Raw genomic sequence first — 12,701 nt, 5'->3', positions numbered from 1 at the left:
CTTTCTTCCATTGGACCAAAATACTAGTTTGTTCATTGCGACTCCCTTTCATGCAGTGATCGCGGAAAACACTGAAGGGACACCCCACGCAGAGACCCCTTTTGGCCATGTGATGACCCCACCCTAGCTGCCCTAATTGGGCTCTTTGAAAAATCTGGGTCAACTGCGGCGCGTTTCCTCAAGCCTCTCAGCTGCCAGTCCCTCGGTCTCCAACCACGGGGGGCATTAGTCACAGTCCCAGCTATGGTCCGGCTAACGCCTCCAGTACCTGCACTTCTTCAAGTAGGACAGCCAATCAGATTTCCCAGACTCTAGCCTTTAACTACATGCCCCCATGAGCAAGTATAACACCAGGGAATATTGCCTAATATGTCTTGGAGTGATTGCAGGAAGCCCCCTAATAGAATCTGAACCCAAATCTCAAGACATCCTCTTCCAGCCAGGATACCTCTCTAGTGGGAGACTAGACATGTGGCGAGCCCTGTGAGCTTGTGTGTGAGTAACACCTTGATGTAGGGGTTAAGTAGGCTTCTAAACTGGCACAGGTATCACTTCATGACCAAATGTTTAATTGGCTTATAGGACTCCTAAGAGTATTCAGTATGCATCAGTTCTGCTATGAATAAAGTCGTGCTTATATCTAAGTGGCCAGTAAAACCAATAATCCCAGGGGGCAACAGCTCACGAGTTGAGATCTTGAAGGGTATTTAAGTAAGGTAGAGTATGCAATTGTCAATAGTAATAACCGTGGATTATTATTATTGATAACGGCTTACTCCACCTTACTTAAATATAATTCATAGTTGTGGGCATTTGGGTATTGCCCTTATAGGGTAAGCAATCAATACTGCCAACACTAGTCATCGCACTCCAGAATTAATACCCCCTTCCTTGATAACTAGAGTTCTTGAAGGTTGTTTTGACTGCTACATCTCTCCTGAGCCTGTGATGCACTTTATTTTACCAAAAAGGTCCATCATTTGTTGTTCATTAATACCAGCCGGATTGAGGCAAGCTTTCTTTAGTGCCTTAGCTGATTAGCACCTTCCTCTGTGAGCTACAAAGACTTTCCTCTCCTTGTTTACTGTGTAGTGTTCCCTAAAGGTCTGTCTCTTCCCCACTACTTTGGAACATCTGCATTCACTCTCAGCCTCAATTACTAGATCAACAAAAGGTCCACTTCGGACGTAAGCCGACTAGGCTCAAATCTACACCGTTCTGGAAAATGGCTCAAAGAGGCAAGCCAACCCTGTGCAAATCACAAATCGATTGGTGACTGGGAAGAACGAGTGCACTCTACCACAGTATCATCAATATCAATTCAAGATAGTAAACAACTGAAGAATATGAGTCCGGTGCTCCGCCGGAGCGAACGCCACCAATTCTTCCTCAACAGGAAAGCCCAGAATTTCAATACATTCTCCGAGCACTCACGAAATCACTCTTGCGATCGTGATATCAGCAGGTTTAACTTCTGTTGTGCAAATTACATCCAAAGCTGGGCGAGAGGAGGATTCCGATCCATACGTTGAGCAAAAAATGAGATCCTAGCCCGAGCGTGCCAGATGTCACCTGTTCTAGTGGCCCTCTAGTCTAAGCCTACACTCTGAACTTCAGTAAAAGATAAGAACCTGTAGATTTACTTCAATACAAACCTCTCATTCGCACCTCAAATCAATCCTCTGGTTGTGGGTGTGAATCTGCAGCTCTTCAAGCTCGGGAAAATGATCTCCCTCCCTTAGACCTCTCAGGGGACTTCTCTTGCTGGAAGCCTACTAACGGGGCATCTTGACTCAACCATTGAGAGGTGATCTACAAGTGCCTTCAAATAATCTTGCTGACAAACTTCAAGGAACTCACGCACTGATTTCAGGGTATGGATGGGCACGCGAAGGACAACTCTAAACCAGCTCTGAAAACAACCTGCTAGATCCTAGTAAATTGAAGGTTCAAGTTCTAGACACCATGCCTTATCCATGAGGTCCCGTCAACAAACGGCAGCCATACCTGTGAAAGATAGGCCCCTTTCAGGAGTCTTGTCCCAACATCCTTGCCTATGATTCCACAACACCCCTTCAATTGGCTGAAACACTTCAGCCAATCCCGGGGTGCGCAAGACCCGGGATCCTGAAAATCATACATCCGTAACTCAAAAGAAAACTAGGTTCAATGCCTTAAAACAAAACAATCATGGACTCATTTGACTGATGTCTGCCCGCATGGCCTCAAATGAAGAATGGCCGCTTAATCCTGTTTGATTTCAAATTAGTGTTTATTGTTTCCATTCCGTTCGTTCTGTGTATGGAAGAGCCTTGAAGATATCACAAGATTAAAACCAGCGGTCTATTAAACATAAAAGTAAATAAAATAAAAACGAGCCAATCAGAAAATTCTCCCTTCTTCTGGCAGAATTTTTCAGGTAAGGGATAAGGGGCAATATCACGTGACGTGACACTATTTCTTTAAGAGGGAAGATTCAGAGGGGAAATAACAAAAATAATTGAGTCAACAACAAAAGACCTACGAACAACCACATCCGCTTTATTACAATCACTTTTAAGAAAACGTTTACAATTTGATTTAAAGGTACATCTGACACCCCAAACTCCATTAATGCAACACAATGGTATTTAACAAAAGAATGTAATATATAAATATAACAAAACCATGGGTAACTAAAGGATCTCCACATCCTTGGCCTTGACAAATGGGTAAGTCTTAGGGTTCTGATAGAAATTTCTTGTTTTTTATTTAGCTGTGAAGCTTTGGTGGTAAAGCGAATTGAATGGGTCGCACCTTGGGTTTTTCCAACATGGCTGCCACGGTGGAACTGGATCATGGCACGTCAATGGAAACGCCCAATGGATGTGCATGGGATAAACACCGAGGGCTGATTATGAACAATATTTGTGTGTGTGTAAGTCCGATATACAGCTGCAAATAGCCATGCTTCAATATGGTGGCATACAAGTGGAAGTTGTTTTGCAGTCTTGGAATTGCCAATTCACCAACATTTTTCTGAAGTCCGCTAGGGCTCCAGTTCACAAAAGCTTTTCCCAGGAGAAGGTATGGCTTACTGTAAGTAATGCAGGACACCCAAGTGAGCAGTAAGTAATCCCGGCTCACTGTAACATCTTTCTGAATCAGGCACATGGAAATCTGTGACTCCGACAGGTTTCGATGTGTAGCCATCAAGACCTCTATGAACAGCAGAATGAGTAAATGTACGCCCATGAGGATTTGTAAACTTCCGGATTTAGATTTACTCATTTCTTTTTGAAGTTGGCTTTTGTGAAAGTGCCACTTACTGTTTGCAGTCTCACTTTTACCCCAGCTTCATCCACCCAGTTTGAAGCGTTGTGCGGCAGCGAGGGACAGGCACTGCCCCGTAATTCACGAGGATGCAGGTCTCGGTTTTAGATGGTGGACTGTAGAGTGGTTAAACCTCAGGAAAGGAGGGTGTGTCTTTTCTTTTCCATACACTTGACAATTCCAGGAGGAACTGAGTGGATGAGGGGAGAACAGCTGTAGAAAACTAGAAACTCTTAAGAGAGGCAGACTAACCCGCCATTGCTTGTACGGCGGCACAACATCTCAACGAGGACACAGCCCATCCTGTCCATTGGTGCAGGAGAGCAACATATATCCGCAGAGACAACCAGTCTTGCCTTCGAGTGTAGGAGAACACAACATGGCTATGAGGAAGTAACCGATCCAAGCCATGTTGACACAATGGCAGCATTGATTGGAGGAGTCAACCACTCCAGTCCTTGAATGCCAAGGGTCACTGCTACTCTACAGGATCATGACTGGTCTACGCCATGGCAGCAGAACAACAGCACAAAACTCAGGGTAGACAACCACTCAAATTCTGTTGTGGTTATGTTCTGTAGGAGAGAACCACACACTGCAGGAGGACATCACAAACTCAGGAAGCATGTATGAATAAAGGTCTTGGCCATCACATGGGTGAACCTAGCTTGAGCACATGGAAGGCATGTATTTTGGGGTTGAAGATTTGAGGCTGTGCACATCAAGTAGAGTTTGACCTATCTGCAAAACAAATGTTCAAGATCACACAAATAAACCAAGCGTATTTACAACTTGAGCCATGGAACCACAGGGACATTAAGGGACTTGTTCACAGAATCTCAGGATTTCGGGTCAAGCCAGAGAAGGGGATTAGAACCTGGGCCTCTAAGATTCAGGGTCAGCCTTGTATCCAGTAGACCATATCTCTTTCAGGAGACAACCTCCCCGGCCCCTGGAGACAAGGAAGATGTGTTCGGTGGAGATGGGTAGAACATTCCACCAAGCCCGCTCAAACCCCTCCAGATGGGCTACAGGTCATGCCCAGCCCTCATTTTCTTTTGTGGCTGCTGGTGAGTATATTTCTGATGGGAACGTCTCAAAACAAGGATGACGAAAGAACGAGCCTTTTTTGTATTGGCAACATCAAATTCCTGTCTGCACCCCTGCAAGCAGAAGCACAGTGGATTCCCTCGGGCAGTGATTAGAATGCATGAAGGGAGGGCATCAGTCCTTATCAGGTGTAGAGAGGTGCATTGACAGAGCTGGTGTCCAAGGAACTTCCTACAAGAAACTATATTTTGCCCCCTGTTCCCAACAAGTGGAGAAGTGTGGCCCAATGGTAAGAGCGGCAGACCCTGATGCAGAGGTCTAGCCCGGGACCAGGGTTCAATTCCCTGCCTTGGCGGGTCTTGGGTTCAAAATTCCACGGACCTGATAATTCTCTCCTCGGTGCCTATTTCAATCATGGAGTTTCACTCTGCAACTCTGGGCAATAGCTTGCTTAATCTCCACAACGGCCCCCACAACGCTAAGGATGCCGGGCCTCCACCTTAGGGGTGCCCAGGAGTGGACGCCTCACAGGGAAAGCCAGGATGGGTTCCACAGCGGTATTCGTACAAGCGCCTTGAGACCCTTGCGGGTGAGTAGTGCGCTATACAAGTATCAATTTACATTTTTTTTTACAAAACACTTTTGAGTCCCTCCCGAGGCAAAGGGTAGTGGCGCCCTAGGCAGCTGCTTGGCATAGCCTCCGTGTAGTGCTGGCTGCATGCTCCAGAGGGTCTCTGCAGTAGGTTTCACAATGTTCCAGCTGATCACTAGTGACAAGGACCTCCTTGAGCCCGTCCCAAGCGGTCCTCTCACAGCCAAGCTCCTCTCACAGGTCCCTAACACCTCTCATTGGATGTCGAAGTCAAGGCTTCTACGTAACCAGACCAACCCCAGGGCCTTCATCCATGCCCCGAATTAGAGACTGGATCTAGTTTTATACTGGAAGTCTGAATTTTAATTCTCTATTCCAAAACTGTCCAATCTCTCTCTACCTGAACAACTGCCTCTCCTTACACGCACTCAAGAGACACCTCAGATCAGCAGACCTCTCTCTGGCCACCATCCCCCGCATCTACAAGACCAGAACAGGAGGAAAGTCCTTCTCCTACCTCGCAGGCAAGGCCTGGAATGGTCTCCCCTTCTGGCAAGTCCCTACACTGCTCCAGTTCAGGAAGCAGGGCCGGACTGGCAATAGCGGGCACCGGGCAATCCCCCGGTGCGCCGCACGGGTGGGGGCTGGTTTTAGGCTCCTGGGGGCTGACCATTCACCACTACGAATAATCAAAGTGTAGTGTTGATTGGTCATTCTTCTGAGTTCTACCTGTGAATCCCTTTTACCTTTTAATCTTCCGCTCGCATGAGGGTTTACTTTTTTTAATTTCTTTATCCGGCTCTGGCATATGACTCATTCTCTTTTCGTTCTTTCTTTTATAATATAGCACTTTCAAAACATCTTACTCTTTTCGATTTAATTTTTTCTAGCTTAACATCACCTCAATTCAGTTGCTTTTAACTTCGTGTACCACAGAACACCAAAACTATCTTTCCATGGCTTTTATTTCCTCATTTTTTATTTCTATATTGAGACTGTATATCGAGAAGTTATTGCAACCTGGCAATGAAACGCGCAGAGCGGTCCCCACGATTACAATTTAAGAGCATATGAAGATGTTACCTGTTGTATATATTTTTACATTGATGTAAGCGTTAATTTTAGGCAGCCCATTCCATTGGTTGTAATCAGTTAATGCTGTGATTTCTGTGAGACAATTCCCTGAACCACGGGTGTGTAACCCGCGGCTGGTTGTAAATGCCGGTAATCAAACATGCAATACTTGAGATTCTGTGACTCACTCGTCCACTAGCGTCATGTTTTTTTACAGCATGGCCGAATAAGACCACGTGGCGGCAGAAACGCCAAGTCACTGTCTAATTTGCATGAATCGTTCTTCCCAGAATGCATCTGCCTAGGCGTAATATGAAATAGATACAGAAAGAGAAAAGCCTTCATTATGTTTACTATCCTAACCCTTGTTTATTCATATGGGGTACACGTGATTAATATTTGGATACAGAAGGCAATTAGCTGCTTGCCCTAAGAGTGTGGGGAGGGGGGTTCTAGCTTCTGTAGATAGGTTTGATGGCCCTGAGTTCTTCCAATGATGCTGTCAAGGTTGGTGGTTCAGGCTGCAGAGTATGGCTGGGAAGCTGGCAGAAAGAGGGGGACATTTTGCAGTCATCATCACCCATTTTGATTTCTTCTCTGACCAGGTGGAATAGGTCACTGACTCCTTGTACCCATGATGTCCTTCTGGGTGTTTCCAGTTAGGCCCAGTTCAGTAGCCAAAGCCCCAGGAGGCCAGCGCAGGACAGGAGTGAGAGCTGGGCGGCGACAGGCCCTGAGTTGCACAAGTCGCTGTCGCAACAGGTGATGTTGACAGCGACTCCAGTGGTGGAGTCAATAGGGATGGTCTGGGCGCAGCCGGAACTGAGACATCGGTAGCTCGTGTAGATGTGGCTGTATCCTGCAAACAAATGTAAAGAGTTATTTAAAAAAAAACAAGAAAGAGGAGAAGAAACACTTTATACTCATTCGCAAGAGCCGAAGACACCAGTGGGTCATGATGCCCCTTCCCTCCCACAACAATGGTAAACAGCAACATATTGCTTCTCGGGGGAGCTGCTTGTAGGATTTCTGTCACTCTGTTTCATCATGGGAATACGTTTATTTCACCAGAGGCCGGTAACAAGAAGATAAATCCACATATTGATACAAAAAACATGAAACAGGCCTACTGATTATTAGTAGAAGTTTGCTTCCTGGAAAGTCATTGCAGAATGAGTTCTGTGGCACAATAAGCAGTCCTGTCACAGCAGTTACATACACTATATTATGGCAATAATTTTGAATCGGACCTTTACATTACAGTAATATATTTTTGACTGGGCGTCTATTAATGCACTTGCTTTAAATAACAGGGTGTTGCATTACATTTATTTTCACTGGCACAGCATATCTATGTATCTATCAATCTATAACGGGTTGGACCAGATTTATATTCACTGACACATCATAAAAACGGGGTAACATCCTTTACCACGCGGATGTTACCCCGCAGTGCAGTTACGACAGGTCTTTTACAACGCAAGTGGTAACCACGACTTGCGCTGGAGGGCGCTTAAGGAAAAGGAATAGTAGATTTACTATTCCAACACCTTCCCTACTGTACGTAGGCTGGTGTTGGAATAGTAAATTTAACTATTCTGCACCCCTACAGCGCAAGTCGTGGTAACGACTTGCGTTGTGAAAGACGCGTTTTAACGGTACGCGTGGTAATACCACTGGGCGCCAAGATGCTCTTTGGAGCGATAGTTGCGCGGTACAAATAAATCCTTACATTACATTACATTACATTACATTACATTACGCGTTGTATTGTCATACATCCTATATACGTGTATATATATATTTTTTTTAACAGGGTGTCGATAACACCTCTGTAATTATGGTTAAGTCACACTTCTAACGGATAAAGCTTTTCTTGTTTTCTTACTATTTTTATAATCTGCATAATTTGTTTTTAAAGTGCTTTCACTCGGGGCTTTTCATGGCAAATTTCATGCAGATCTGTCAAGAGGGGCCAAGAAAAAGCGGGGTTCCAAAATTGTTCTTTCCCATTTTAAATCCCATAGGATTTTTACCTCTGTGATACACAAAAAACAACTGAACAGACCTGCACCAAATTTGGCATGAATGTTGAACTTTACTTCGAATGGAATGGTGTAAATCCGTTCAGTAGATCTCGTGAGATTAGCGTTTAAAAAGGATCTCCGGCTGGGCATGAAGAGGTTACATTTTAGAGATATGCGGACTGTTAATCCCTGGAGGTCTGCAAATGTAAATTCTTGGAGATCTGTTGAGCCAAATATGTAAACAAATACTCATATCTGATTGGTTGAGGGAGTTTTTCCAGGGCAAGGAAGCATGCTATGGTACTTTCACTGCTAAAAAGCCAATTTAGAGACATCTGACAAGGGTATCGCCCTATTTCTCATGTACCATTTTATGCAAAGATCCTTGATAAGCACATCAATGGCCAGCTCTCTTTATTTTTAGAAGCACACAAGGTATCACATCCTTCCCAATGTGGTTATCACACAGAACGTAGCACTGAGGCTGCAATGCTAGGCATGAAGGAAATCCTAGGACAGGAACTGGACAAAGTTGGAACTTCCGTCTTGATGCTTATGGACCTAAGTAGCGCTTATGACACTGTCTCCCATCAGGTGCTCTTTAGGAGAATTGCAACAGTGGGGGTCCAAGATCTAGCCCGATTCTGGTTAGTGTCTTATTTGGAAGGTCGCACTTTCAGGTCGTCGCCAAAGCTTTCAAATCTGCAATGTTCAATCTATAGTCAATCTACCCCCTGGAGCTCCTCAAGGCTCTTCCTTGTGCCCCACTTTATTCAATATTTACGTGCGACCACTGGCAGACATAGTGGAAAGGTTTCACCTATCTCTTTATTCCTAGGTGGATGATACGCAGATTATATTCTCCCTTTCTGCAGCGGATGAGAGCACCTCGTCCAGGTGGTGGATTGGATGTGCCTCAACTGCCTGAAATTGAATATCCCCACTGTAGGCCAGAAGAGCCGGGTGCTTATACAACTCCCAGTCAGTCGAGCAAAGATTTAAGCTTCTGGCTGGATGACAAACTGACTGTGGATCATCGAATCACTAAGGTAGCTCATGCTGCTTTAGACTACTTAGATATTTACAAAAGAGTGGATGACGACGTCGTTTTTTAAAGCTAAATAGGGCCAAAACTGACATCATGCTCCTGGGTTATAAAGCTCCCATCAACCTCGACCCATAGTGGCCGCACTGTCTGGGCCCCCCTCCCACCCCAAAGACCCAAATAAACAGCCTGGGGGTCTGGCTAGACACCACCTTGGGGTTCCAGGTCCAGGCCAAGAAGGTGGCGGCGACCTGTTATGGAGGGCTTAGGGTCCCTCAGGAAAGTCCTGTCCCTCCTACCTTTTGAGGCCAGACGCGTGCTGGTCCAGTCACTGATTTTATCGCGTCTGGATTACGCAAATGCTGTTTATCTGGGAGCTCCAGCTGGTTCTATCCAAATTCTTCAATCAGTACAAAACTGTGCAGCTCGGCTGCTTATGAATCTTCCCAGACGCTGTTCGGCGAAGGCGGCACTTCGGTCACTTCACTGGCTCCCGATCCAGGAAAGGATCTTGTTTAAAACGTTCTGTATGGCGCACAAGTCTATAAGTAATGTTGGTCCTACCATCCTCCAGCCCTTGTTTTGTCGGCATCATGCCACTAGATCCTTGAGATCTAATCAGCTAAATTTGCTGGTGGTACCCAGGGTAAAGCGAGCCCGTATGGGTGGCCGCCAGCTTTCCTTCCATGTAGCCAAGGGCTGGAATAACCTCCCAGACAACATCAGGCTGGAAATGAATCATCTTGTATTCAGGAAGCGATTGAAGACATTTCTGTTCCACTGATTGTCTTCTTCTGTCCTTGGTCTTGCAGCGCTGGGATGCCTCAGGGTAGCCATGCGCTATACAAGAGCGTACTCATTCATTCATTCATTCATTCTAAAGATGCTGCGGTATCTACCTGTGAATGTGCAAAAGACGGTATTAAAGGCCATAATAATTTCAAGATTGGATTATGGCAATGCACTCTACTTGGGGGCCATGCAGCCTCGGCTAAAATGTTCAGAATGCGGCGGATCGACTACTATGTCAAACGTAGTGGTTTGGCTTTGGTAGTGGTTTAGCCTTTGTGGTTTAGGCATTAGTTGTTTAAGTGGTAGTTGTTTAGTCATACAACCAGTGCAAGGCAGTGTGCTATGTCTATAGAGCCATGCACCTGGCTGGCCCTATATGTATGCTCTATAAAACACCCTTATGTTCCTAAGCAAGAACTTCGATTTTGCAAATCCAATCTGGCCACCATTGCCAGAATTAAAAGGGCAAGGCAAGTCGGTCATTTCTTTACTTACGTGGGTTCAAAACTATGGATTGACCTGGCAGCCGAACTGAGCCTATGTAAGTCATACACACTGTTTACGAAATCTCTCAAGATACGCTAGCAGTGGGAAACTTATTGGAGTGTCAATGAGGTTTATAAATTTGTTTAGATTTTTTGATTGATAATGGAAGCTTCAGGGGCATGAGATGACAAAACTAGGGAAAGCTTCACAGACCACTGTTGACCCATTGTTGGATTTGGGGATTTGCCTCCGGAACTGCAGACCTGATAAAGATCCAGTACGTTTTTCTGCAGTCGCGGTACCAGACATTGCAGCTTGCCTATGGCCACGCTTGAGGCTGCAAATCAAAATTTGGGAATTAAGAATTCAAAAAGAAAGGTATCTCTTGGGGCAGCTGGTTAGATTTCCCTGATCCTTGGTACCAAATTTGGAACCCCTGATCCAAACAGGACAACAGGAGAAAAGGCTTTTTCGTCCAATGGGATTTATTGATTTTTTATAATTCTTACTCTTTGCAGAGGAGCAACGGGCCCAAATCAATGAAGATAGCTGAAAGTGTTAACCCTTTAAAGTAGTACTTCGCAAACTTTTTAGAACCGTGACTCTCGTTTAGGAGCAATGAACTTTTTCAACCTCCCCTACCTTTAAAGGATAGGGGAAATATTTTAAATATAACTAAAACATTGTGTGGTAGCCCCGAGGTTGTGGTATCAACAGTTCTTTATTCCAATATCCAATTCCGGCATTATGCTTGAACTTTCCACTTGCCAAAACGCGTTTGATCTTTGTACTGTAGGCGTTGCATCAGTCTTCATCGGGAATATAATACAAATGTTATAATATCATAGAGAGGAAACTGTAGCTTATAGTAGTCACACCACCGGGGTCAAAGACCCAAGAGGCACCTGTCGTGATCTATGTAAGTACCTATTGTGTCTGGCCAAGGGTAGGCCAATAGGTATAAGAAGTTTTGGGTACAGAGTCACGTTTTCTTTAAAATTCTACAGGTTAGGTAGGACATTATGAAGGTAATCAAATGGTGTGAGAAACGGAAAGTGCACAAAGTGTACGTTGGTATTATAAGCAGTGAAATCACTATTCATGTTATTTTTTAAATAAAAACCATTTTGATATGGAATAAAGAACCGTTGATACCACGACCTCGATGTCAAAACTTTTTGTGCGCTCGGAGAACATTGTAATTTGGTTTGGATTTCCTCTGGTTGAGGAAGATCAGGGGGCTCCTCCTCCTCCAGAGCACCAAATGAGATATGGGCACTTTTTGTCCAGACTGAATTGTGTATTCACCCCTCACATTGATTAAGTTGTGTCCCAGCGGGAAACATCCTTTACGACACAACTTTTACAACGCAAACCATTACAACGCACTGCGCTGGGGGGCCGCTCTAGGATAGGGAATAGGTTTAATTTACTATCCAACACCTTCTCTACTATCCACGGGGACTGGAGTTGGAATAGTAAATTAAACTATTCACTATCCAGCGCCCCAAAGCACCATGCGTTGTAAAGCCATGTGCTGTAAAAACCGTGTTGTAAAGGCATGCGTGGTAAAAGCATGCGTTGTAACGTCATACATCCTTCCCAGCCACCATTCCGGTTCAGTAACATTTTGCGGTAGCGCACTTTCCTTTACAGACAGCAATTTGTCATGAAATGGCACTAAATTTGCACACACATTCAGTTAAACTGATACAACTATACAGCACACAAATGATAATGTGTGGAAATTGGGCTGTTGTGATTATTTTTGATTTGTGCAACACGAAGTAACGCATTTTGATATTTTGATGGTGTTGAAATCTTTGCTTCCATCACACCTCAGAATTACAAACAATGTGCTTCATGTTTGCTCCCCTAACCGCTGAATGTGAACAGTTCATTTACATTTTGTTGTATTTCACAAAAATGTAATCCTACAGCCTTGCACACATTGTACCCCAGCAAGATTGGCACATCATTCACTTTACTTTCTTTCTCTGCATGCAAAGTGAGAGGAATTTATAAACCCCAGTCCCCAAGTTAAAAAACGTGCTGCAATTTGTCAGAAGACATACAGCCTGATTCATCAAAGACCCGTTTTGCGAGTCTTTAATAGCGATTCATAAGGAATCGCTATTACAGACTCGCAAAACGGGATTCATGTAGGAATCGCAAAATTAAATGCGATTCCTACACATTCCTTATTTGCGATTAGCAAATAGCTAATCGCAAATAAGGAATAACTCCCCATTCATTCTTGGCCCATAGGAATGAATGGGGAGTATTCCTTATTTGCGATTAGCAATTTGCTAATCGCAAATAA

General features: G+C 44.5%; 1 long non-coding RNA gene across 1 annotated transcript in view; it reads right to left on the bottom strand.

The window, feature by feature from the left end:
- Positions 1 to 2,517: 2,517 nt before the first annotated feature.
- Positions 2,518 to 12,701, bottom strand: part of LOC147717863 (uncharacterized) — a 28,430-nt gene continuing 18,246 nt past the window's right edge. The window contains exon 2 of the long non-coding RNA XR_015296104.1: positions 2,518 to 6,887. This is a non-coding gene — a long non-coding RNA (uncharacterized LOC147717863). The remainder of the gene's footprint in view (positions 6,888 to 12,701) is intronic.

This window comes from Lissotriton vulgaris, chromosome 5 (assembly GCF_964263255.1).
Source record: "Lissotriton vulgaris chromosome 5, aLisVul1.2, whole genome shotgun sequence".
Lineage (NCBI taxonomy): Eukaryota > Metazoa > Chordata > Amphibia > Caudata > Salamandridae > Lissotriton > Lissotriton vulgaris.
The sequence above is the reverse complement of the archived record's forward strand: the minus strand, read 5'-3'. Positions and strand labels throughout refer to the sequence as shown.